Source organism: Notamacropus eugenii, chromosome 6 (assembly GCF_028372415.1).
Source record: "Notamacropus eugenii isolate mMacEug1 chromosome 6, mMacEug1.pri_v2, whole genome shotgun sequence".
NCBI classification, from domain to species: Eukaryota; Metazoa; Chordata; class Mammalia; order Diprotodontia; family Macropodidae; genus Notamacropus; species Notamacropus eugenii.
In genome coordinates, this window is record NC_092877.1 from 172,457,389 (window position 1) to 172,484,125 (window position 26,737).

Sequence of the window (26,737 nt, forward strand, 5' to 3'; positions counted from 1 at the left end):
GTTATTTGAGTCCCTACATTACCTCTTTTACTACAATCACCTTCAAAGAAGAAACTGCACATTAATCATCCATCTCTGTCCCTCCAGGGACAAGTACTTTATATGCAACATATGTTGAATAATACTTTTTGAATGAGTGGTAAATGAACAAAACTAAGTAAGCAAGGAAAGAAATAAACTAGGGTGGAGAACATACCTTACAGAAACATTTATGTGCAGAAATAGTATACTTAGCAAGAGACTGTCAAATGCTGTATAGTAATTCTGGAAAACACACTTTAAGGTACAAGTGCTATACAGAATTTTACTATAGCTTCAAAGATCAGGGCAGAAGGCTTGTTTTTCAGCAGTAATTTAGTGAATAAAATGAAAATGAAAAACTCTTTGTTCACTTAGAATTATACATGCTGTAATTATTGATGCAATGGTTAATATATAAAATGAATATGTACTTAGGATATAACAAAATAATTAAGTCCTTGCTTACTTAATGTTTGGATGAAAAAGCCTACAAAAAGGAGTCTTACCCACTGAAGTCTTTCTGTAGTTCATCATTTCTCTTCAGTTCTCGTTGAAGACGATTTTCCAGAGATTGATTTAATTCAGTGAGTTGCTTTAACTTTTCCGTTTCAGTATAAAGCTTTAAAAACATTTTTTTTTACAAAGAAAGATATTATAACTCAGCTGACATTTCTAAAAAAGATACTTTTCATTAATTCCAGATCAAACTGTGAATATTAGTTTAAGCATACTCTATAAAACGTAAACAAATATGAAGAGATTTGAAAATGATTCATCTTACTTTAAACAACAAAGCTTTCCTGGGATTTCACACCAAACTATTTTTTTTAAATTTACATCAATGAAAGTTCTCATGTGTTTTCAATAAAAGTGTTACTTGTACTAATAATATTAATAAATTTAAAAATGGTAGAAATGCATAGTATGAATAGAAAGTGGGTCAAGTTCGCCAACATACCACACCTTGGTAGAACACTGGCCTTTCCCCTTTCTCTAGAGCCAACGGAAACGGTCCCTCCATCTCCATTCTCCCTTAGTGTTGGCACAACTGGCCCATGTTCTCAGTGTTCCTGTGTTGAAATATCTATATCTATATATATTCTCAGGTAAGGCTGTAAAACTATTTTCCAAATCTCTTTGTATCTGACTAAGTGAGATGCAACCTGTGTAAATTAATATTTTGTCATTATCCTTGAGTGGTCATCTATTGTTCTAGATTATGAGCCAGGTAATCTTCTCTATCTGACAAAGGAAGAAAAAACCCTCCTTATTCTTCTGAATTCTGCTGCCCTTTCTAGATTCACTCCTATTTCTCCTCCTTGCTTCCACACTTCTCCAATGAATGATTACAACAGGTGCCATCTTCTCTTATTCCCATTTCATTCGTCTATTTACCTATGATTGTTCACTTATTTATTTTGTATATATTGTAATTTAATTGGTATATGGAATTCTCAGTGAAAATTTCCATCTCTCAATGCAAATAATTCCTGCACTCAACCTGTAATTTAGAATCTGCAACTCTAAGAGCCTTAGCGAATGACTTAGAGTACCCAGAGGTTACAAGGCTGGCCCAGGATCATACAGCCATTAATGTTTGCATTGGAAATCAGGATTACCTCCCTACTTAAGGCACATTAGCAACAGGCAGAAGTTCTCTGTGCCAAAAAGCTTTCTTCTAAATCCATGACTTAGGATTTTGTTTCTCTTATCTGATTTGTCATTTATTATTCTTTCACAGTGTTTCTCTTTCCTCATATCTCATGACTACCACTTTAGTCTTGGACTAGTATCTCACACACAGGATGAAAAATTGAGGGGGGGGGGTGCATATTTTAATCGAACTTTCTCATTTTCTAGATTAGGAAACAAGTACAATGATATTATCACTTGCCTCTGGTTTAATTAAAAACAAAAGGGCTACAGGCTCTTTCTGTTCTAGTTTTACCCCCACACCATTCCTCAGTACAAGATGCTAAGTAAATCATTTTAAAACGCTGTTTAGATCATATTAATATCTTACTCAGGAACCTACAATGAGATTGCTGTGTATGAGCTACCAGTTTGAGGTTAAAATTCTCTGCCTTCTTTCCTCTAAAATCTAACCTCATTTTATTTTTTTCCAACCTTTGCTTCTAGTTTCTTTACAGTAACCCTCCTCACACTCCTGTGCTTCTTCTTTTTTCCTGGACTGTACTGCACTTATGTCCTGTTGATCCTTTCCCAAATCTCAAAGGCAAGTAAAAGTTCTAACTTTTCTTCAAAGTTTTTCTTGGTGTCTTGAAACAATGATCCTTGCTTTCACAATATTCTTGGATATTGTGGTTGGCAGCACACAAAGAGTATGCCATTCTAGTTACTTTCTAAATTTTGTACCACCACTCACTTTCGTTTTTTATTATTTCAGTATCTATTTGTGATATATTGTATAAGGATATAGCAGGAATTCAACAAATAGATTTGCAAGACCTGACTAGATTAGAAAGTAAGGAGAAGCAATTGCAGTAAACTCGCTTAGAATCGTTATACTGTTCAGAGCAAAAAGGGACCCCACTGATGAGCTAGTACATCATTTTATAAATGAGAAATCTGAGGCCTGAAGACAGAAAATCTTTTGTCAAAAGTCATATGGATGGCCAGGGGCTGAGGCAGGGCTCAAAATCTGGGAAAAGTCAGATTCAGGTGTAGATTTTATACATACATGTGTGTGTGTAAAACATAAATTAAATTTACCTATTTGTCAATTGTTCCAGTACAGATACGACGTCAGTAAATTTGCATTGAGTAGTTTTTTTGTGTTGAGAAGAACAGGACTGGATTAAATGTCACCTGTTCTAATCTCCAGCTGTGGTGATGTCTACCTTTTATAAATACCTACATGTATACAATTCAGTTAGCAGTTGTTAATATGCTACCATGTATTATAAAGGAACTTCCTATATTTTGCATTGGCTTCCTAGTGAGAATGCACATTCTTCAAGGAGAGAGAGGACGTTTTCCACATAGTTTAGGTAACCTGGTGTGTACCTATCATAAGGTAATTTACATAATTGACATTCACTAGTTATTGTCCGTCCTTCCTTGTCAAAGAAGACTTTGCCATCAGAGAAATAATAACATGACTTGCACTTGACTTTCTTTGTTTGAGTGAGGGAGGGCTGTGCAGATCACCAGCCTCACTTCTCCTCCAATGCCATCTGCATCCAGTGACCAGATATTCATCAGGATGACTGGAGATGACCCAGGATGAGGAAATTGGGATTAAGTGACTTGCCCATGGTCACACAGCTAGTGAGTGTCAAGTGTTTGAGGTGAGATTTGAACTCAGGTCCTCCTGACTCCTGCACTGGTGCTCTGTGCACTGCACCACCTAGCTGCCCTTCATTCACTAGCGAATGAGGTGTTGAAACAGGAAGAAATAGTAATTTGAATTAATTATCACATAGTGGAAATTATCAGGAAAATTAGAAAAGCAATGGTGTCAGTTTGCCCTCAATTCCAATTAACTGAGGTAATTCATTATTGCCAAAGATGAACTCTAACTTATTGCTTCCTTGTTATATGTTCTAGGGCTCAGTTCACACCTTGTTTCTGGACTGTAGCCTGATGCCAAAAGCTTTTGAAGGTTAATATTTTAATCAATACGGGTCAAAAAGAATATGAGGCAAGTAAAGAGAATGATTGATAGGGGAGGTAATTGGGAAATAAAACATTTCATTCCAATACTGATTTCTGAAACCCAGAAAAATTTTTCAAGCATAAAAATATGAAAGAAAAGAAGTTCGCCTAAGAATGAGATTGGACCTCACATTTATTTCTTAGATAAGACAAGTATGCTGAAGCTAACCAGGTAACAGAACTCTTTTGTAACTTTAAGAAGTACTTATCAAAATGTGAGAGGCAATGATTATTTGTATATAATGGACAATTGCCTTTATGTTTTCAGAGCAGAGAAACAAGAATTTATTAAGTACTTATTATGTGCCAGGCACTATGTGAACACTTTTACAATTATAATCATTTGATTCTCACAACAACCCTGGGAAATAGGAGCTATTATAATCCTCATTTTATGGTTGAGGAAACTAAGAGGATTAAGTGACTTGCATAGGATCAGATATAAAGGATCTGAGGCCACATGTAAAGTCAGGTCTTTCCAACCCCAGACACAATGTTCATCCATTTTTCCCTCAAGGTACTTCTAAGCGGAGAAAAAGCTCATTATCAAAAATATACTATTATATGTACTTCTTCTTCTCCTTGATCTTCTACTACTATTACTCCTACTACTCCTACTACTGTTACTACTACTGCTACTGCTACTATTACTACGACTACTACTGTGACTATTATTACTGCTACTACCACTGCCACCACTTCTACTGCTATTGCTCCTACTACAATAATAACAATTGCTTCTACTATCTACATGCTGTGAAAAGGAAGTTCTATCGAAAATAATGGAGTATAAATAGTCCCTCTCCTCAAGGAATTACAATCTAGTTGGGTAAACAAGACAGACACAGGAAATGATAGTTTGAGAACAGATGTGAACATCATAAGACAATCAATATACAGTTAAATACTAACCTATATATTGAAAATGAAAAAGTGGAGCTCAGAAGATTAAGAAATCAACAGGACTGAAAAGTCAAAAAAGACTTGTGGCAAAAGAATCATAAGTTTGGAATTCAAAAGAGTTTTGGGGGTGGAGTAGACAGGTTTTGGTTAATTAACATACATGGAGACTTGTAACTAAGCAAGAAGAAAAGCATGATGAAGTTATGGAGATAGGAATCAACAAGGTGAGATCAGTTTGATTTAGAAGATGATAATGAGAATTTCCATCTAATTGCTTTAATTCTCAATTTCACTTTGAATGTCTAATTTATATATTTACAAATTGTGAAGAAATATCATTTTCCGTTTTTTCAAAGAGAGTTTGAATAAAAGCAAGCAAATAACTTCTACTTCACAGAGCTGTTTTGGGGACTAAATGGGAAAATTAATGTAAAGAGCTTTCTAAATATAAAGTATGATAGAAATGATTTAGTTATCATTGTTACTTGGAAAAACACCTTTTTTGAGTCAGGATAGATAAACAAAATTGTCAACCACATAAAAAAGCTGTGAAGGATAAAATTGGCACAACTAATTGAATTTATATCAGTAAATTAAATTCTTGTATGGAATGACTAAATTCAAACATGTGATCATACACACTATAAATACAATTTTTAAAAAATTTTATACAAAATTGTTGCCCAGTATAATATTTGGGAGACCTGCCACCCGTTGCATATATGAAAAAGCACACATAAGGAGAACAGCTATTAGACTGTAAAACTATTCATCATCAACAAATAAAATCAGTGATTCCAGAAACTATAATTTTGCACACTGAGGAAGAACTGTGAGTAAAACAGTAAAAAAAATGAGATAAATAAAAAAAAATTAGTAGGGAAGCAAAAACAGTTTTTTGGAAAAAGGGAATTAGTACCACAGGCAAAAAAAAAAAATTAATGCTTAATGTATAATCATATTCTTTTTGAATAGAGTTATTATCCTAAATTTTAAAGGAAAGTAGTGATTGAACTCTGGAATTTCATTAAAACTATGATCCAGGCTTTGATGTTTCTAAAATTATTTCACAGTAGTTTGAATTAAAACTAGTCAGACTGATGAGCATGGTTAAATAGTTATAAAAAGGGTAACCGTAGGATCCAAAACTTGCTAAATAATGCAATGGTCTCAGGCCATAGAAGAGCTCAAAAAAGGATTTTGAAAATCAAGGAACAGAGTTGCAGGAAAAATTGGGAAGAGAAATGAGAGTGATGCAAGAAAATTATGAAAAGCAAGTCAAACACTTGTTAAGGGAGACCCAAAAAAATGCTGAAGAAAGTGATACCTTTAAAAACAGGCTAACTCAATTGGTAAAAAAAAGGTCCAAAAAGACAATGAGGAGAAGAATACTTTAAAAAGCAGAATAAGTCAAATGAAAAAGGAAGTTCAAAAGCTCGCTGAAGAAAATAGTTCTTTAAAAATTAGAATGGAGAAGATGAAAAGTAATGACTTTATGAGAAACCAAGCAATTACAAAACAAAACAAAAAGAATGAAAAAATAGAAGACAGTGCGAACTGTCACAGTGGAAAAGCAACTGACCTGGAAAATAGATCCAGGAGAGATAATTTAAAAATTATTGGACTACCTGAAATCCATGATCAAAAAAGTGAAGCTTACTCTCATCACATTTAGCTTAACGAGGGAATAACAAGCACACTCAATTTGGTATGAAAATCTATCTTCCACCACAGGAAATTGGGGAGAAGGGGAGAAGTGGGGTGGAGGGATGATAGAAAGTAAGGCAAGTGGGAGGAGGGAGTAATTAGAAGTAAATACTTTTGGGGAGAGACAAAGTCAGAAGAGAGATTAGAATAAATGGGAGGCTGGATAGGATGAGGGGAAAGATAGATAGTCTTACACAACATGACCATTATGAAAGTCTTTTGCAAAACTACACATGTATAGCCTGTGTTGAATTGCTTGCCTTCTCAGTGAGGATGGGTGGGGAGCGAGGAAGGGAGAGAAGTAAGAACTCAAAGCTTTAGGAACTAATGTTGAGTATTGCTTTTTCATACAACTGAGAAATAAAAAATTGAGGTAATGGGGTATAGAAATCTATTTTACTACACAAGAAAAGAGAGAAGAGGGGGATGAGGGAAGGGAGGGGTGTGATAGAAGGGAGGGCAGACTGAGGGAAGGGGGTAATCAGAATGCACGGCCTTTTGGGATGGGAGGGAGGGAAGAGATGGGTAGAAAATTTGGAACTCAAAATTTTGTGGAAATAAATGTTGAAAACTAAAAATAAATAATCATTTTTAAAAAAGGGTAATGAATATTTCACAGTGTCTAAAATGAGATGTCTCACTTAAATTGTTATATTATTACTAGAAAAATTTTGTAGAATTTTTCTTAAGTTTTGTCATGTCAAATTATTTATTCCATTGCTGTACTGAAATGGAATATTAGCCATATTGTTAGAATGATAAATTTATCATTATATGTGAAGAAGTAACTAACCCTATCTACATTTACTAAATCAAAATTTCATGGACTACATAATTTGCTTAGGCAGAGTGAATCATCTTATCTAAAAGATGATTTTATCATTTCATTTTTTATCTTATTTTTATACTATTATTTTGATATTTACCATTATTACCATTTATATATTCAATCAATTCTTTTGATTTTATTGCATTATCTGTTATTAATTTTGTAATTGTTACATTTGTATTTTATTGTATTATTATTTTATTATGATCTATGTTCTATTATTGATTCTTATTCTCCTTTCTTAGATATCAGAATTTTTACAAGGCAAGTTCGTCACATCTGCAGCTATAAATTCAAATATTACTTTCACTTTCATTTCAAAACGTTAAAAGCTTATCAAATGACATTATTTAAAGACCTACCTCTCTTTCTGCTTTCTCATTTTCATATTTACGAATTTGCTCTCTTAAGTGGTTACATTCCCTGATTAATTCTTTATTTCGCTCTTCTACCATAAGAGATTGTTTTCCAGTATCAGCACGAACGTTATTTAAGCGATCCTTAAACTGTCCACGGATATCCCTCAATGCCTTTTCTTTAATGATGTATTTGTTTTGGGCATCTCCAAGCTGCTGTCGAAGCAACATGTTTTCACTCTGGATTTGGGCTAATCTTTCTTGGACAGATTCATGTTTGACAATATATTTGTCCATTTTTTCCTTTTCCAATTGATTTATGTGTTCAAGTTTCTTTGCTTTCCATTGGGCCTGGTTTAATTCTGTTTGTGTGCTTTCTAGAGTGAGAGTCTTTTCTCTGAGGGAATCACATACACGGTTTAGGTCACTTTCTAACCTACTGGCTTTAATTTCAGATTTACAGAGCTTTTGAGATAGGACACCATTGCTCTCTCTTAGACTACACAGGTGATGATTTAGTCTGTCCTGTAAACGAAGCCACTCATCTTGTAATCCCTGAAAGGTCTGTTCAAGGTTTGGTTCGGATGTCTGATCATGTTGTTCATGATTATGAATAGCAGAAGTCAGACGGGAATGATATGAAGCAATTTCTGTCTCTAGCCTGTCTCTGTTTCGTTTTGCGTTCTCCAATTTAGAATTCAGCACTTCATTTTCAGTTGTCAGAACGTTTACCTGTCCACTGTACTGGGATATGACTTTTGTTAATGTTTCTTCCTTCATTTGTAATTTCTTTTGAAGTTCATCAATCTTTTCTTTTAAAACTTCAGTGTCTTCTGTATATTGATTTTCTTTTTCCTGATGCTTCATTTTTACTGTGTCTAGTTCCAGTTTGAGTAGGCAACTTCATCCTGTAGGATTTGATTTTTATCCAGCACACATTTTTATTTTTCATCCCTTTCAGGAACCTAAACATAATAAACAGGAAAAGATGCTATTCAAAATACAATTATGCATTCTGATTTTTCTTTGCTATTTCAAAATAAAGCACAAGGTGCCAAGAAGCATAGTGTATTCAAAGAAAAAATAAATTGAGGGTTTCAACTATTTCACATTTCTGTCAGACTCAGTTTTCCCAAAGAACAGTTCTTAAAAGAGTTTCATCAATCAGAATATATGTACTGTACTTTTGGGCCCCAAATCTGTCTGCCTTTCAGCATATTTGATTTCCTTTGCTCTATCCATTCTATCCCACCCTGGCTACTCATAGTATTATGACAAAAATAACAACACCTAATATGTACATAGGCTTTTTAATGTACTTTGCATAGTGCTTTCAATACATTGCCTCACTAAACCTTGCAACATACTTATGAAGGAAATATTCATATTACTCTTCCGATTTTACACTTAGTACTTAGATTAGGAAAAGTTATTAGAGGACCTCTCCATTGTCACATTTAGTAAGTATTTGAAGCAGTATTTCAGTCCAGGTCTCTTCAAACTCAAAATCTAGCACTCTTTTCTTTTCTTTGTTTTCAGTGTTCTGAAATCACTTCCATATATCTTTGATTTTTCCCGTCCTTCCCACCTTTCCCCCCTACCTTCCCACACCCTCCCTGAGACAGCATGCTGTTTTATATGGGTTCTACACATACATTTCTATTAAATACATTTTCACCTGAGACATGTTGCATAGAAGAATTAAAACGAATGGGAGAAATCATAAAACAAATCAAAATGTAAGACAAAAGAAAATGATCAGCTGAATCAAATTCCATAGTTCCTTCTCTGGATGTGGAAGACATTTTGCTTTAAGAGACCATTGGGAATTTTTTAATGAAGTTTCATTGCAATGAAGTTCTAAGTCTACCAGAAAAATCCTCACGCACTGTGGTGACAGCTGTGTACAAAGTTCTCCCAGTTCTGCCCCTTTCCCTCAGGATCAGTTCGTATAAGTTTTTCCAGGCCTCTCTGAAGTTTCCTGTTCATCATTTCTTATAGTAAAATAGTATTCCATTACATTCATATGCGACAATTCATTCAACCATTCCCCAGGTGATGGGCATCTCCTTGATTTCCAGTTTTTGACAACCACAAAAAGCGCTGCTGTAAATATTTATGTATGTGTGGGATCCTATCCCAATTTTATGATCTCTTTGGGATACAGTCCTAGAAAAGGTATTGCTGGGTCAAAGGGTATGCCCATGTTTGTAGCCCTATGGGCATAGTTCCAAATTGCTCTCCAGAATGGTTGGATCAGTTCATAGCTCCACCAACAATGAATTAGTGTTCCAACTCTCCCACATCTTTTCCAAAATATATCATCTTCTTGTTTCATCATGTTAGCCAATATAATGTTTTGATGTGATATCTTAGAGAGGTTTGGATTTGCAACTCTCTAAACAATAGTGATTTAGAGCATTTTTTCATTTGACTATAGACAGCTTCAATTTCTTCCTCTGAAAGATGTTTGGTCATATCACTTGACTATTTACGAATTGGGGAATGACTTGTATTTTTGTACATTTGACTTACTTCTCTATTTATTTCAGATATGAGGCCTTTATCACAGACACTAGTTGCAAAAATTCTTTCCCAGTTTTCTGCATCCCTCTAAATCTTGGTTGCATTACGTTTGACTGTGCAAAAACATTTTAAGTTTAATGTATTCAAAATGATCCATAATGTTTCTATCTCTTTTTTAGTCAAAAATTCTTCCCTTCTCCATAAATCTGACAAATACACTATTCTTTGCTCCACTAATTGGTTTATAGTATCAATCTTTATACCTAGAGCATGTACCCATTTGAACTATCTTTTCCTGTATGGTGTCAAGCATTGGTTTATGCCTAGTTTCCACCACACTGTTATCTAGCTTTCCCAGAAATTTTTGTCAAAGAGTGAGTTCTTATCTCAGAAATTGGGGTCCTTGGGTTTATCAAACAGTAGGTTGCTATATTCATTTCCTTCTGTGCCTTGAGTACCTAGCCCATTCCACGTGTCTACCCTTCTGTTTCTTAGCCAATACAAAGTGGTTGTGATAATTGCTACTTTATAATACAATTTCATATCTGGTAGAGCTAGACCACCTTCTCAAGTATTTCTTTTCATTAGTTCTCTTGATATTCTGGACCTTTTGTTCTTCCAGATGAAATTTTATATTATTTTTTCTAGCTCTGGAAAACAACTCTCTGATAGTTTGATTGGTATGGCACTGAATAATTAATAAATTTAGGTAGAGTTGTCATTTTTATTGTATTAACTCAGCCTACCCATGAGCAATGGATGCATTTCCACTTATTTAGATCTGACTTTATTGGTGCGAAAAGTGTTTTGTGATTGTGTTCATATAATTCCTGGTTTTGATTTTGACAGGTAGACTCCCAAATATTTTATAGTGTCTACCCCAGCTATCAATTTCTCTTTCTATCTGTTCTGCTTGGCTCTGTTAGTAATTTATAGAAATGCACAAGTTGTGTCAGTTTATTTTGTAACCTATAACTTTGACAAAGTTGTTTATTACTTCAGACAGTTTTTTACATGAATCTCTGGGATTCTAAGTATATCGTCATGTCATCTGCAAAGACTGATAACTCAGTATTTTTTCCTATTCTAATTTCTTCAATTTCTTTCCTTCTCTTATTACTACAGGTAATATTTCTAGTACCATATTGAAAAATAATGGTGATAATGGACATTCTTGTTTCACTCTTGTTTTTATTGGGAATGCATCTAGATTTTCTCCATTGCATGCAATGCTTGCTGAGGGTCTTAGGTAGATTCTGCTTATTATTTTATGGAAAGTTCCATTTATTCCTGTGCTCTCCAGTGTTTTCAATAGAAATGGGTGTTGTATTTTGTGAAAACCTTTTTCTGCATCTATTGAGAAATTCATGTGGTTTCTCCTTCTTTTGTTGTTGATATGATCAACAATGCTAATAGTTTTCCTAATATTGAACCAGATCTGCATTCCTGTTATGACTCCTACCTGATCATAATGTACTATTCTTGTTATAAGTTGCTATATTCTTTTTGCTTAAATTTTATTAAAAATTTTCATCTATATTCAATAGAGAAATTGGTCTATACATTTCTTTCTCTGTTTTAGCTCCTTGTGTTTCAGGTATCAAAATCATCTTCGTATCATAAAAAGCAATTTGGAAGGACTTCTTACCCAATTTTTCCAGATGTTCTACATAATATTGGAATTAACTCTTTTTAAATATTTCATAGAATTCACTTTTGAATTCATCTGGCCCTGGAGATTTTTTCCAAGTAACTTCATTGATAGCTAGTACAATTTCCCTTTCAGAGAAGGTGTTATTTAAGTATTCAACTTCCTCTTCTATTAATCTGGGCAATTATATATATATATATATATATATATATATATATATATATATATATATATATATATATATATATATATATATATATATAATTAAAATAATCCTCTGGGGCGGAGCCAAGATAGAGGAATGAGAGCAATGACTCACTTAAGCTCTTGGACCAAGTTCTTCCAATAACTCTGAAAGGAGAATCTGACCAAATTTTGGAGGTGTGGAATCCAGTGGGAGACAGATTGTGGTGGATTCGGAGCCCAGGACAGAAAGGAAGGTCCATGGGAGGGATCTGTTCCACAGGGGTGAGCCCACAGCACAGTGGAAGGGCCCCGGGAAACCTGAGAGCAGCAGATGGAACCAGTGCAGCAGCACCTGAAGGTAGGAGGCCAGCAGAGATGAAGGAGTGGTTGCTGCTGAGCACCACATATCAGCACAGCAGCTCCTGAGACTTTCAGCCAGCATATTAAACATCACTAAGTCACCTACTTCAACTTCTGGGAGCTAGCATGGTGGAGCGATCAGTAAATATTCTCTCCTCCCCCCTTGATGACCATGAAAGAACCATAAAATATTTCCTCAGAAAAATCCTGGATCAGTGGGAACAGCAGAGGGGGCAAATAGTCTCATAACACCTGAGGCTAGGAATATATCTAAGGGGGATTTCTTCTACTGTAGTGAAGGCAAACAGGAAGGACACAGGACCCAGGAAAGCCTCAGCGACAGGAGCGGAGCCCCAGGAAGAGTGGGAACCCACACTAGCATGTAGGCATGCCTCAGCACTCCAGGGGAAACGGAAAGACAATAGGGCAGCTGGGATCACCATCCCCTGAGCTTGTCTTTGCCTCAGTTCAACTGAGGAGATCTCCTGTGACCAGACCACTCCTCCCCCACACTTAACAAGCTAAATTCAGGGCTGATTGGGGAAACACAAAACAAAAACCTGCTCTTAGCTTTTTCACACATCAGCTCAACACAGAGTTATGCAGCTTCTAACTGAAAGAACCAGAAGCCACAACACACAATCACCATCAGGAATAAAAAATCACAAAATAAGCACGAAAAACCATAGAATCTTTCTATGGGGATAAGGACCAAAACACAAATACCAAAGGGGTCAGTGCTGAGACTGTACTTCCATTTGAAACTTCAGAAAGGACTGGGAACTGCTCACATGCACAAACAGCTCTCCTGGAACAGCTGAAGAATGAAATAGAAGAAAAACTGGCCAATGATTTTAAAATTATAAAAAAAGAATTCACTGAAGAGAACATCTCTTTGAAAAGGAAAACTGGGCAAATTGAAAAGGAAGTACAAAAATTAACTGGAGAAAATAACTCCCTAAAAGGAACAGTTGGTCAAATTGAAAAGGAAACAGAAAACCTAACTGAAAAATTGGACAAGTGGAAAAAGAAGCACAAGAATTACCTGGAGAATATAACTTCTTAAAAGAAAACATTGGACAGATGGAAAAGGAAATGAAAATGTTAACTGAAGAAAACAATATGATAAAGATTAGAATTGGGCAAGCAGAAACTAATGACTCAATGAAACAGCAAGAATCAGTCAAACAAAATCTAAAGAATGAAAAGATAGAAGAAAATGTGAAATATATACTTGGAAAAACAATTGACCTGGAAAATAGATCCAGGAGAGAAAATTTAAGAATTATTGGCCCGCCAGAAAGCCATGATGAAAAAAAGAGTTTGGACAATCTCTTCCAGGAAATTATCAAGGAAAACTGCCCAGAACTGCTAGGTTCAGAGGGCAAAATTGTCGTCAACAAATCCACCGTTTACTTCCCAAAAGAGATCCCAAACTCAAAACCCCAAGAAATATGGTTACCAGATTCCAGAGCTATCGAGTGAAAGAGAAAATACTATAGGCAGCCAGAAAGAAACAATTCAGGGGGTGGAGCCAAGATGGCAAAGTAGAAAGACACACATACGCAGGGTCTCCCCCCACAGGCCATAAAATACCTGTAGAGAGGGACTCTCAACAACTTTTGGAGCAGCAGAAGTGGAAAATAACAGAGTTGAGGAGATTTCCAGCCCAGGGTGACCTGAAAGGCCCATGGGAAACGTGGGTTGCAATGGATGTGGAGTGGAGTGTGGAGCCCAGCTCAGCCTTGGCCACACAGCTCATGGCTTGCGAACTGCCACTGGGGGTGGGATCTCCAGTCGTGGAATCCCCAGTCCCAGCAGAAGGGGGTTCGAGGATCCCTCAATCCACAGGGGCCAAAGGTCAGTGACTGGGTTTTGCTACCTGGCTAGGAAGGGAGAAGGGCCTCCCACAGCTCCTGCAGCAGGCAGCTGCCTCAAACGCTACATGGCAGGCACAGCAGCCGCATATATTTTTGGAGCTTAAAAACCCTGGGGGCATTGAAGAGCTGATCCTTGCCTTTGCTCTGTGTGGAGGCCCTGGGCTACCTGGTTTTTGTCTCACACTGAATGGCGGCCCTGCCCATCCAGCTTTTCTGAAAATCAGCCCCTAGTGCTGACTTGGGAACTGGAGGCCAGGTGGCTGTGGAGAGGACACTCTGCTAACATTCTGGGCACAAACCTCCCTCTCTGCATCCAGACCAGTACACTCTTGATCGTGCCACATTGGAAGAACCAAGATCTTACAGATTCCCAGAGTATACCATACTCTTGACAAAGGACCCAAAAGTCAAGTAACTTGTTGGGAAAATGACCAAAAAAAGGGACAAAAATAAGACTTTAGAAGGTTACTTTCTTGGTGAACATCCTTTCAGATGAGGAAAGACAATGCTTACCATAAGGGAAAGACATAGAAGTCAAGGCTTCTATATCCTCAAAATCCAAAATAAATATTCAGTGGGCTCAGGCCATGGAAGAGCTCAAAAAGGATTTTGAAAATCAAGTAAGATAGGTGGAGGAAATATTGGGAAGAGAAGTGAGAGAGAAGGAAGAAAAGCATGCAAAGCATGTCAACACCTTGCTAAAGGAGACCCCAAAAAATGCTGAAGAAAATAACACCTTGAAAAATAGGCTAACTCAATTGGCAAAACAGGTCCAAAAAGCCAATGAGGAGAAGAATGCTTTAAAAAGTAGAATTAGCTAAATGGAAAAGAAAGTTCAAAAGCTCACTGAAGAAAACAGTTTTTAAAAATTGGAATGGAACAGATGGAGGCTAATGACTTTATGAGAAACCAAGAAATCACAAAACAAAACTAAAAGAATGAAAAAGTGGAAGATAATGTGAAATATCTCATTGGAAAAACAACTGACCTGGAAAGTAGATTCAGGAGAGACAATTTAAAAATTATGGGACTACCTGAAAGCCTTGATTAAAAAAGAGCCTAGACACCATCTTTCATGAAATTATCAAGGAAAACTGCCCTGATATTCTAGAAGCGGGGGGCAAAATAAATACTGAAAGAATTCACTGATCCTCTCCTGAAAGAGATCCTAAAAGAGAAACTCCTAGGAACATTGTGGCCAAATTCCAGAGTTCCCTGGTCAAGGAGAAAATATTGAAAGCAGCCCGAAAGAAACAATTCAAGTATTATGGAAATAGAATGAGGATAACACAAGATCTAGCAGCTTCTACATTGTGATCAAAGGATGTGGAATATGATATTCCAGAAGTCAAAGGAATTAGGACTAAAACCAAGAATCACCTACCCAACAAAACTGAGTATAATACTTCAGGGGAAAAAATGGTCTTTCAATGAAATAGAGGACTTTCAAGTATTCTTGATGAAAAGACCAGAGCTGAAAAGAAAATTTGACTTTCAAACACAGGATTGAAGAGAAGCATGAAAAGGTAAACAGCAAAGAGAAGTCATAAGGGACTTACTAAAGTTGAACTGTTTACATTCCTACATGGAAAGACAATATTTGTAACTCTTGAAACTTTTTTCAGTATCTGGGTAGTTGGTGGGATTACACACACACACACACACACACACACACACACACACACACAGAGGGAGACAGAGAGTATAGCGTGAATTGAATAAAATGGGATCATATCTTAAAAAAATGAAATTAAGCAGTGAGAGAGAAACATATTGGGAGGAGAAAGGGAGAAATGGAATGGGGAAAATTATCTCTCATAAAAGAGGCAAGTAAAAGACTTTTCAGTCTTTGTGGAGGGAAAAAGGAGGGAAGTGAGAGAAAAAACATGAAGCTTACTCATCACATTTAACTAAGGGAAGGAATAAAATGCACACTCATTTTGGCATGAAAACCTATCTTACTGTACAGGATAGTGGGGGAGAAGGGGATAAGCAGGGTGGGGGAGATAATGGAAGGGAGGACAGTGGGAGGAGGCAGCAATCTTGAGGAGGGATAGGATCAGAAGAGAGAATAGAAGAAATGGGGGGCAGGATAGGATGGAAGGAAATATAGTTACTCTTACACAAAACGACTATTATGGAAGGCATTTGCAAAACTACACAGATATGTCCTATATTGAATTGCTTGCCTTCTCGAAGGGAATGGCTGGGGACGGAGGGATGAAAAGAAGCTGGAACTCAAAGTTTTAGGAGTAACTCTTGAGTATTGTTCTTGCAACTAGGAAATAAGAAATACAGGTAATGAGGTATAGAAATTTATCTTGCCCTTCAGGACAAAAGAGAAGATAGGGATAAGGGAAGGGAGGGATGTTAGAACGGAGGGCAGATTGGTGATAGGGGTAATTAGAATGTTAGATGTTTTGGGGTGGGGGAGGGGAGAAATGAGGAGAAAATTTGGAACCCAAAATTTTGTGGAAATGAACTTTTAAAACTTAAACAAATATATTTAAATAAAAAGTTAAAAAAAAAGGAAACAATTCAAATATCGAAGAGCTACAGTGAGGATCACACAGGACCTTGCAGGTTCTTCATCAAAAGATCAAAGGAATTGGAATCCAATATTCCATAAGGCAAAGGAGTTGGGACTATAACCAAGGGTCAACTACCCAGAAAAGTTCAGCATAACATTTCAGGCAAGGAGAAGGTCATTCAAGGAGGTAAGGGATTTCCAGACCTTGCTGACAAAAACGCCAGAACTTAATAGAAAATTCGATCAAATGCAGGTCTCAAGAGAATCATAAAAAGGTAAATGGTGGGGAAAGAAAACAAATTTTTTACTCAGTTTGGGCAAACTGTTTATATCTCTATAAGGGAAGATGATATCTGTTAATCTGCAGAATTGTGCATCCATTATGAAACATAAAAGGGATATACATACAGGGAACAGGCATAAAGTAAATGATGTCATATTAAAAATTGATTTAAGTATGCTAAGGGATTGTAAAAGGAGGTGTGAAAAGGAGGAAGCAGAAAATGGTAAATTAAACCCTAGGAAGAAGCACAAAATTATAGTAAAGGGAAAGAGGGGAGGGAAATGATCACTGTTTGAGAGGTACTCTCATCCGATTTGTTTCAAGGAGGGAACAATAAACTTAAGTAGATAATCCTAACTAGCTCTATAGGCAGTAGGAGGGGAAGGGGAAGAAAGGGGAGGGAAGCTAAAAGGGAGGGAAGAAACATTAAGGGTAAAGGGGAGTAAAACGGAGTGGGGCTAAAAGAAGGAAGGGAAGGCTGCAGGAGGAGGTGGTGAAAAGTGAAAACTATTAAGGAGGGGAAGGGGGAAGGGGGAACGGGAGAGCTAAAAGCACAAACGGTGGGAAAGAGGATGGAGGGAAATACACACATTGTAATCATAACTGTGAATGTGAATGGAATGAACTCTCCCATAAAACGAAGACAGATAACAGAATGGATTAAAAGCCGTAATCCAACAATGTGTTGTTTACAAGAAATACGTTTGAAACCGGGGAATATACACAGGATAAAGGTCAAAGTCTGGAGCAGAATATATTGTGCTTCAGTTGATGTAAAAAAAGCAGGAGTAGCAATCCTAATCTCATACAAAGTAAAAGTAGGAAGAGATCTAATAAAAAGAGATAAGGAAGGAAACTATATCCGACTAAAAGACATCATAGACAACAAAGCAGTATCATTAATGAACATATATTCTCCAATTGGTATACCATCCTAATTCCTGGAAGAGAAGTTAAGGGAGTTACAGGGAGAAATAGATAGCAAAACTATACTAGTGGGGGACCTCAACCTCCCCCTCTCTGTACTTGGTAAATCTAACCTCAAAATAAACAGGAAAGACATTAAGGAGGTAAATAAAACTCTGGATAAGGTAGATATGATAGATCTCTGGAGAAAACTGAATGGTAATAGAATGGAATATACCCTTTTCTCAGTGGTACATGGCACATTTACAAAAACTGACCATGTACCAGGACATAAAAACCTCACAATCCAGTGCAGAAAGGCAGTGATAATCAATGCATCCTTCTCACATTATAATACAATAAAAATTATATGTAATAAAAGGTCATGGAAAGATAAACCAAAAATCAATTGGAAACTAAATCATCTAATCCTAAAGAATTAGTAGGTTAAACAACAAATCATAGAAACAATCAACAACTTCATTCAAGAGAATTACAATAATGAGACAAACTGCCAAATCTTATGGGATACTGCAAAAGAAGTTCTTAGGGGAAGTTTTATATCTTTGAATGCCTACATAAATACAATAGAGAAAGAAGAGATCAATGACCTGGGCACACAACTGAAAAAGCTAGAAAAAGAGCAAATTGAAAATCCTCAAGTAAATACCAAATTAGAAATACTGAAAATCAAATGAGAGATTAATGAAATTGAAATTAAGAAAACTATTGAATTAATAAATAAAACCAATAGTTGGTTTTATGAAAAAACTAAAAAAATTGATAAACCTTTGGTCAATTTGCTTAAAGAACGACAGAAGAATATCAAATGACTAATATTAAAAATGAAAGTGGTCAACACCTCCAATGAGAAGGAAATTAAAACAATAGTTAGAAATTACTTTGCCTAACTTTATGTCCACAGATTCAATAATCTGAACGAGATGAACCAGTATTTTTTAAAAAATACAAATTGCCCAGATTAACAGAAGAGGAAGTTGAATACAAACAACCGCATCTCAGAAAAACAAGTTGAACAATCCATAAAAAGACTTCCTAGGAAAAAAATCTCCAGGGTGAGATGGATTCACAAGTGAATTCTAGCAAGCATTTAAAGAACAGTTAATTCCAATACTATATAGACTATTTTTAAAAATTGGGGAACAAGGAGTCCTCCCAAATTCTTTCTTTGATACAAATATGGTTTTGATACCTAAACCAGGAAGAGACAAAACAGAGAAAGAAAATTATAGATCAATTTCTCTAATGAATATAGATGCAAAAATTTTAAATAAGATTTTAGGAAAATAGATACAGCATCTTATCACGAGAATAATACGTTATGATCAGGTAGGATTCATACCAGGAATGCAGAGCTGGTTCAATATTAGGAAAACTATTAGCATTATCGATCATATCAACAACTAAAAAAACCACATGATTATCTCAATAGATGCAGAAAAGCTTTCAACAAAATACAACACCCATTCCTATTAAAAACACTGTAGAACGTAGAAATAAAGGGAGCTTTCCATAAAATAATAAGCAGTATCTACCTAAAACCTTCAGCAAGCATTATGTGCAATGGGGATAATCTAGATTCATTTCCAATAAGATCAGGGGTGGAACAAGGATGTCCATTATCACCATTATTATTCATTAGGGTACTTGAAATGTTAGCTGTAGCAGTTAGACAAGATAAAGAAATTGAAGGAATAAGAATGGGCAAAGGAGAAACTAAGGTATCACTCTTTGCAGATGATATAATGATTTACTTAGAGAATCCCAAAGACTCAAGTAAAAAACTACTTAAAATAATAAATAACTTTGGCAAACTTGCAGGTTACAAAATAAACTTTCACAAATCTTCTGCATTCTTATATATTAGTAACAAAGTCCAACAGCAAGAGACAGAAAGAGAAATCCCATTTAAAGATAGGGTAGACAGAATAAAATACTTGGGAGTTTATTTGCCAAAACAAAACCAGGGACTATATGAACACAATTACAAGACACTTTTTGCACAAAAAAGTCAGATTTAAGTAAGTGGAAAAACATCAGTTGCTCATGGGTAAGCTGAGCTTATATAATAAAAATGACAATTCTACCTAAGTTAATTTATCATTTAGTGCCAATTAAACCAATTAAACAATCAGGTAATTATTTCCTAGAGCTGGATAAAATAATAGCAAAATTCATCTGGAAGAACAAAAGGTCCAGAATATGAAAGAGACTAATGAAAAGAAATGTTAGGGAAGGTGGTCTAGCGCTAATAGATCTCAAATTATACTATAAAGCAACAATTAAAACCACTTGGTACTGGCTAAGAAACAGAAGGGTAGACAAGTGAAATAGACTTGGCACTCAAGACACAGTAGGCAAGGAATAAAGCAACCTCCTCTTTGATAAACCCAAGGATCCCAGCTTCTGGGATAAGAACTCACTGCTCGACAAAATTTGCTGGGAAAACTGGATAACAGTGTGGTGGAAACTAGACATAGACCCCTGGCTGACATTGTACACAAGAATAAAGTCCAAATGGGTACATGATCTAGGTATAAAGATTGATACTATGGACAAACTGGAGGAGAAAGGAATAGTGTATTTATCAGATTTATGGAGAAGGGAAGAATTTTTGACTAAAGCAGAGATAGAAAGCATTACAAAATGTAAGATGGATAATTTTGATTACATTAAGCTGAAAAGTTTTTGCACAACCAAACCCTATGCAACCAAAATTCAGTGGGATGTAGTAAATTGGAAACGAATTTTTACAGCTAATTGCAGGGATAAAGGCATCGTTTCTAGAATATATAGAGAACTGACTGAAATGTACAACTATACAAGTCATTCCCTATTTGATAAATGTTCAAAGGATAAGAACAGGAAATTTTCAGAGGAAGAAATTAAAGATATCTTTAATCATATGAAAAAATGCTCTAAATCGCTTTTGATTGGAGAGATGCAAATCAAAACAACTCTGAGGTACCACATCACATCTATAAGATTGGCAAACATGACAGAATAGGGAAATGGTATGTTGGAGAGGATGTGGAGGAGTTGGAACACTAATTCATTATTGGTGGAGCTGTGAGCTCTTCGAACCATTCTGGTGAGTTGTTTAGAACTATGCCCAAAGGGCTACAAAAATGTGCATAACCTTTGACCCAGCAATATCTCTACTAGGACTGTATCCCCAAGAGATCAGAAAAATGGGAAAGGGTCTGACATATATTTATACTTGCACCCTTTGTAGTTGCCAAAAACTGGAAATCAAGGGAATGCCCATCAATTGGGGAATGGCTGAATAAATTATGGTATATGAATGTAATGGAGTACTACTGCACCATAAGAAATGATGAACAAGAAGACTTCAAGGAGGCCTGGAAGGACTTATATGATCTGATGCTGAGTGAAAGGAGCAGAACCAGGAGAACTTTGTGCACAGCAACGACCACAGTGTGTGAGAGTTTTTTCTGGTAGACTTGGATTTTTGTAATAACGCAAAAACTTCTTATAAAAAAAAAATCCCAAAGGTGGTTCTCAAGGCAAAATGCTTTCCACACTCAGAGAAAGAAATATGGAAGTCACTCACAAAATGTAGCAGATCATGTTTGTATATGTGTATGTGTTTGTGTATCATGTTCTGATTTGTTATACGATTTCTTTCATTTATCTTAGTCTGACTACATAGCATGACTATAGTGAAAATATACTCAATAGGGAAGTATATGTAGAATCTATACAGAATTGTATGCAGTCGTGGGGAGGGAGGGGGGTAGTGGGGGTAGGTGGGGGGGATAAAATCTCAATTGTATGGCAGTGATTGTTAAACATTAAAAAATAAAAAAAATAAAAAAAAATCCCAATGGTGGTTCTCAAGGCAAAATGCCTTCCACACTCAGAGAAAGAAATATGGAAGTCATTCACAAAATGTAGCAGATCATGTTTGTGTATGTGTATGTGTTTGTGTATCATGTTTTGATTTGTTATATGATTTCTTTCATTTATTTTAGTCTGACTACATAGCATGACTATAGTGAAAATATACTCAATAGGAAAGTATATGTAGAACCTATACAGAATCGTATGCAGCCATGGGGAGGAAGGGGGGTAGTGGGGGGTAGGTGTGGGGGGGATAAAATCTCAATTGTATGGCAGTGATTGTTAAACATTAAAAAATAATAAAAAAATGCTCTAAAAAAAAATTCCCAATGAATTTCTAAGCCAAAATGCCTTCTGCAATCAGAGAAAGAACTATAATGTAGCAGATCATGTTTGTGTGTGTGTGTGTGTGTGTATTATGTTTTGATTTGTTATATGATTTCTTCCATTTATTTTAGTTCATCTACATAGCATGACTATAGTAAAAACGTATTCAATAGGAAAAGTATATGTAGATCCCATGTAGGATCATATGTCATCTTGGGGAGGAATGGGGGTGGGGGGGTAGGTGTGGGTGGGTAAAAATCTAAGTTTTAGGTAGTTATTATAGAACATTAAAAATTTATATATAATAATAATAAAGTAATCCTCCATTTCATTTAAATGTCGAATTTATGGGAATATTTTTGGGCAAACTAATTGCTAATTATTATTCTAATTTCTGCTTCATTGGAGGTGAGTTCATTCTTTTCATCCCTTTTCATTTTTGATATTGGTAATCTGGTGTTCTTTCTTTTTTTTAATTCAAATTGACCAAATTTTATCAATTTTACCGTTTGTTTCAGAAAACCATCTCTTAGTTTTATTGATTAGTTTAATAATTTTCTTAATTTCAATTGCATTCATCTCCCCTTTCGTTTTCACTATTTCCAATTTGGCTATTTTCTTGGTGATTTTCAGTTTGTTTTTTTCTCTAACTTTTTCAGTTGCATGCCCAATCCATTGATCTCTTTTTTCCTCTACTTTATTCATGTAGACATTCAAAGATATAAAGCTTCCCCTAAGAACTGCTTTTGCAATATCTCATAAGATTTCGTGTGTTTTCTCATTATTGTCATTCTCTTGAATGCAATTGTTGATTTTTTCTACAATTTGTTATTTGACTCATTCTCTAGGATTAGGTTATTTAGTTTCCAATTAATTTTTTGGTCTATCTTTTCCTGGCCTTTCATTGCATATATTATTTCATTATGATCTGAGAAGGATAAACTGACTATCTCTATCTTTCTAGACTGGATTCTGAGGTTTTTATACCCAGCACATGGTCAATTTTTGTATATTTCCGTGTACCACTAAGAAAAAAGCATATTCCTTTCTATACCCATTCAATTTTGTACCGAGACCTACCTTATCCAGAGTTGAATTCACCTCCTTAACTTCTTTCTTGTTTATTTTGAGGTTAGATTTATCAAGTTCAGAAATGGGGAAGTTGAGGTCCCCCACTAGTATAGTTTTGCTATCCATTTCTTCCTGTAACTCCCTTAACTTCTCTTCCAGGAACTTGGATGGTATACCAATTGGAGAATATATGTTCATTAATGATACTGCTTTGTTGTCTATGGTGTCTTTTAGTCGGATATAGTTTCCTTCCTTATCTCTTTTTATTAGATCTCTTCCTACTTTTGCTTTGTATGAGATTAGGATTGCTACCCTTGCTTTTGTTACATCAGATGAAGCATAATATATTCTCCTCCAATCTTTTACCCTAACCCTGTTTGTATCCTCCCATTTCAAATGTGTTTCTATTTGACAATATATTGTTGGATTATGGTTTTTGATCTATTCTGCTATCCATCTCCATTTTATGGGAGAGTTCATCCCATTCACATTCGCAGTTATGATTACAATGTGTCTTCCCCTCCATCCACTTTCCCACCTTTTGTGCTGGTAATTCTCCCTTCACCTCCACAAGGGCTGTTAGGTGGTGCAGTGGATACAGCACCAGTGCAGGAGTCAGGAGGACCTGAGTTCAAATCTCACCTCAGACACTTCACACTCACTAGCAGTGTGACCTTTGGCAAATCACTTAACCCCAATTTCCTCATTCTGGGTCATCTCCAGGCAGCCTGATGACTACCTAGTCACTGGATTCAGATGGCTCTAGAGAAGAAGTGAAGCTGGTGACCTGTATGGCCCTCCCTCACTCAAAACAAAGTCAAGTGCAAGTCATGTCATTATTTCTCTGATGGCATGGTCTTCTTCAACAATAAAGGAAAATCACACACACCCCTCCACAATAGTTTTAAGTGTTGACCACCACTTCCCTTCCTTTTTTCAGTCCTCCTTCCTTTACTACCCTTTACCATTACTATTTCTTGCCTCCCTTTTAGCCTCCACTCCTCTTTCTTTTCCCCTTTCCCTCCTACTGCCTATAGAACTAGTTAGATCTGTAGACTTTGTTAAGTTTGTTGTCCCCTCCTTGAACCAAATCAGGTGAGAGTACCTCTCAAACAATGCTAATCTCCCTCCCCTCTTTCCCTCTATTGTAATATAATTTTGTGCCTTTTCCTGTGATGTAATTTATCATTTTCTGCCTCCTCCTTTTCACATATTCTGTTACAATACCTCCACATGCTGAAATCATATTTTTAGCATCACATCATTTACTTTATACCCACTCCCTCTAGCTATGTATATCCCCTTTATACTTCATTATAAATATATAATTCTCAAGATTAACAAGTACCATCTTCCCTGATGGGGATATAAGCAGCTTGTCCATATTGAATAACAAGATTTTTTTTTTCTTTTCCCCTGCTTACCTTTTTATGCTTCTCTTGAGATCTGTGTTTGAAGGTCAAATTTTCTATTGAGTTGTGGCCTTTTTATCAAGAAGGTCTGGAAATCTCTTATTTCATTGAATGTCCATCTCCTTGTCTAAAATATTATGCTCAAATTGGATGGGTAATTGATCCTTGGTTGTAGTCCCAGCTCCTTTGCCTTATGGAACATCATATTTCAATTCCTATAATCTTTTAATGTAGAAACTGCCATGTCCTGTGTAATCCTGACTGTAGCTCCTCAATATTTGAATGGTTCCCTTCTAGCTGCCAGTATTACTTTCTCTTCTTCACTTAATAGCTCTGGAATTTGGCAGCAATATTCCTTGGTGTTTTTAGTTTGGGATCACTTTCGGGAGGTGAAAATGGGATACTTTGAATGACTAGTTTGCCCTCTAGATCTACAATTTCTGGGGAATTTTCCTTGATGATTTCCTGGAAGATGTGTTTCAAGCTCTTGTTTTCATCCTGGCTCTCCGGTAGACCAATAATTCTTAGATTTTCTCTCCTGGAACTCTTTTGCAGGTCAGGTATTTCTCCGAGTAGGTATTTTACATTTTCTCCTCTCTTTTCATTCTTTAGATTTTGTTTGACTGATTCTTGTTGTCCCATAGAGTCATTAGCTTCTACTTGCCCAATTCTAATTTTTATCAAATTGTTTTCTTCAGTTAACTTTTTCATCTGCTTTTCCATTTGTCCAGTTTTCCTTTTTAAGGAGCTATTCTCTTCAGTGAATTCTTTTTTAATACTTTTAAAATCATTGGCCAGTTTTTCTTCTGTTTCTCTAATCTGGCTTTTAAAATTCTTCTTCAGCTCTTCCAAGAGTGCTCTTTGTGCCTGCAACCAGTTCATAGTCCCTTTTGAAGTTTCAGATGGGAGTACAGTCTCAATGCTGACCTCTTTGGTCTTTTTGCCCCTTGTCCCCATAGAAAGGTTCTGTGGTCTTTTCTTTCCTACTTTGCTTCTTACTCATCATGATGAAGTTTTGTGTGTTGCAGCCTCTGGTTCTTTCAACTAGAAGCTAAAAAACCTGGTGCTGTGCTTGCTGGTGTGAGAAAGCAGAGTCCAGGTGAAGTCTTTTTGTGTTTCCCTGGATTTGCCCTGGAGCTAACTTGTTAAGTGTGGTGGAGGGGTGGTCTGTCTAGGGGCCCCCTCCTCGCTGAGCTAGAGCAAAGGCAAACTCAGCAGTTGGCGATCCTGTCTGCCCTAGTGCCTTCCTCTTTCCCCTAGGGTGCTGAGGCACTCCTGGGGTCCTGGTGTTGGTGGTTGCAGGGCTCCACCACCCTGGCCTCTGAATCTCCTTTTGGTTCACTGAGGTACAGCTTTCTGGGACAGCTCCAGTCCTGCATTGCTCCCCTTCCACCACAGAAAGAGGAATTCTCCTTAGTGATTTTTCTAGCCTCAAGTACTAAGAGACTGTTTGCCCCTTTTTGATCCCACTGATCCAGGATTTTTCTGGGGAAATATTTTATGGTTCTTTCAAGGCCAACAAAGGGAGTAGGAGAGAGCATTTACCAATCACTCTGCCATTTTGACTCTTGGAAGTTCAAGTAGGTGACCTACAGACATATACTTGGGTCTCCATGACTCTTATTCACTCGGTTCCACTGGACTCCCCAGCACCCTTTTCCAACATCTAATTTCCTCTTAGGTGCTGAAGATTTACATTTAGATCTACAAGGATCTTCATTTAGAGTCATTATTCTGATACACTTACTTAGCTCCAGACCAATGTAGTGGTCCTTGTATTTATTTTTTATTAGCTTTTTCTTTTTTTTTACTCTTTGGAGTAACATTTGGGGCATTCAGACTGTCACAGTACAAGTTAGGAGAGAGCTTTCCCCTTCTGCTGCCAATTTTGAGCATTTAAATTTTGGTGTGCATTGTGGATTGTCTTTATAGTCTGATTTTGACAATCTCAGTTTTTCTATACCATTTCCTCATTTTCCTAAACCAGTATTGTCTTTCTCCCTCCCCTCCTCTCACTTCCCCCTTCTGCATTCACAGTTGAACTATATTAGGAAAGGTGCCTTGATGAAAAGAGATCATGAAAAGTGTCACTTGGGATGGAAACCAAATGTGTCAGTGTTTTCCCTAAAAAGTAGAAAAAGACCCTGAAGAGCAATTTTCCACTTTTTTTTTTCATTTTTACATCTCTTGTGTTGCATCAATAGAGAGAACTTCAGTTAGTTTTAT

At 36.2% G+C, this 26,737-nt stretch overlaps 2 pseudogenes; both read right to left on the bottom strand.

Annotated features, from left to right (window-relative positions):
* The window catches only part of LOC140512186 (nucleophosmin pseudogene), a 355,194-nt pseudogene that overhangs the window by 5,811 nt on the left and 322,646 nt on the right, over positions 1-26,737 (bottom strand).
* LOC140510825 (ankyrin repeat domain-containing protein 26-like) overlaps positions 524-26,737 on the bottom strand; it is a 34,642-nt pseudogene continuing 8,428 nt past the window's right edge.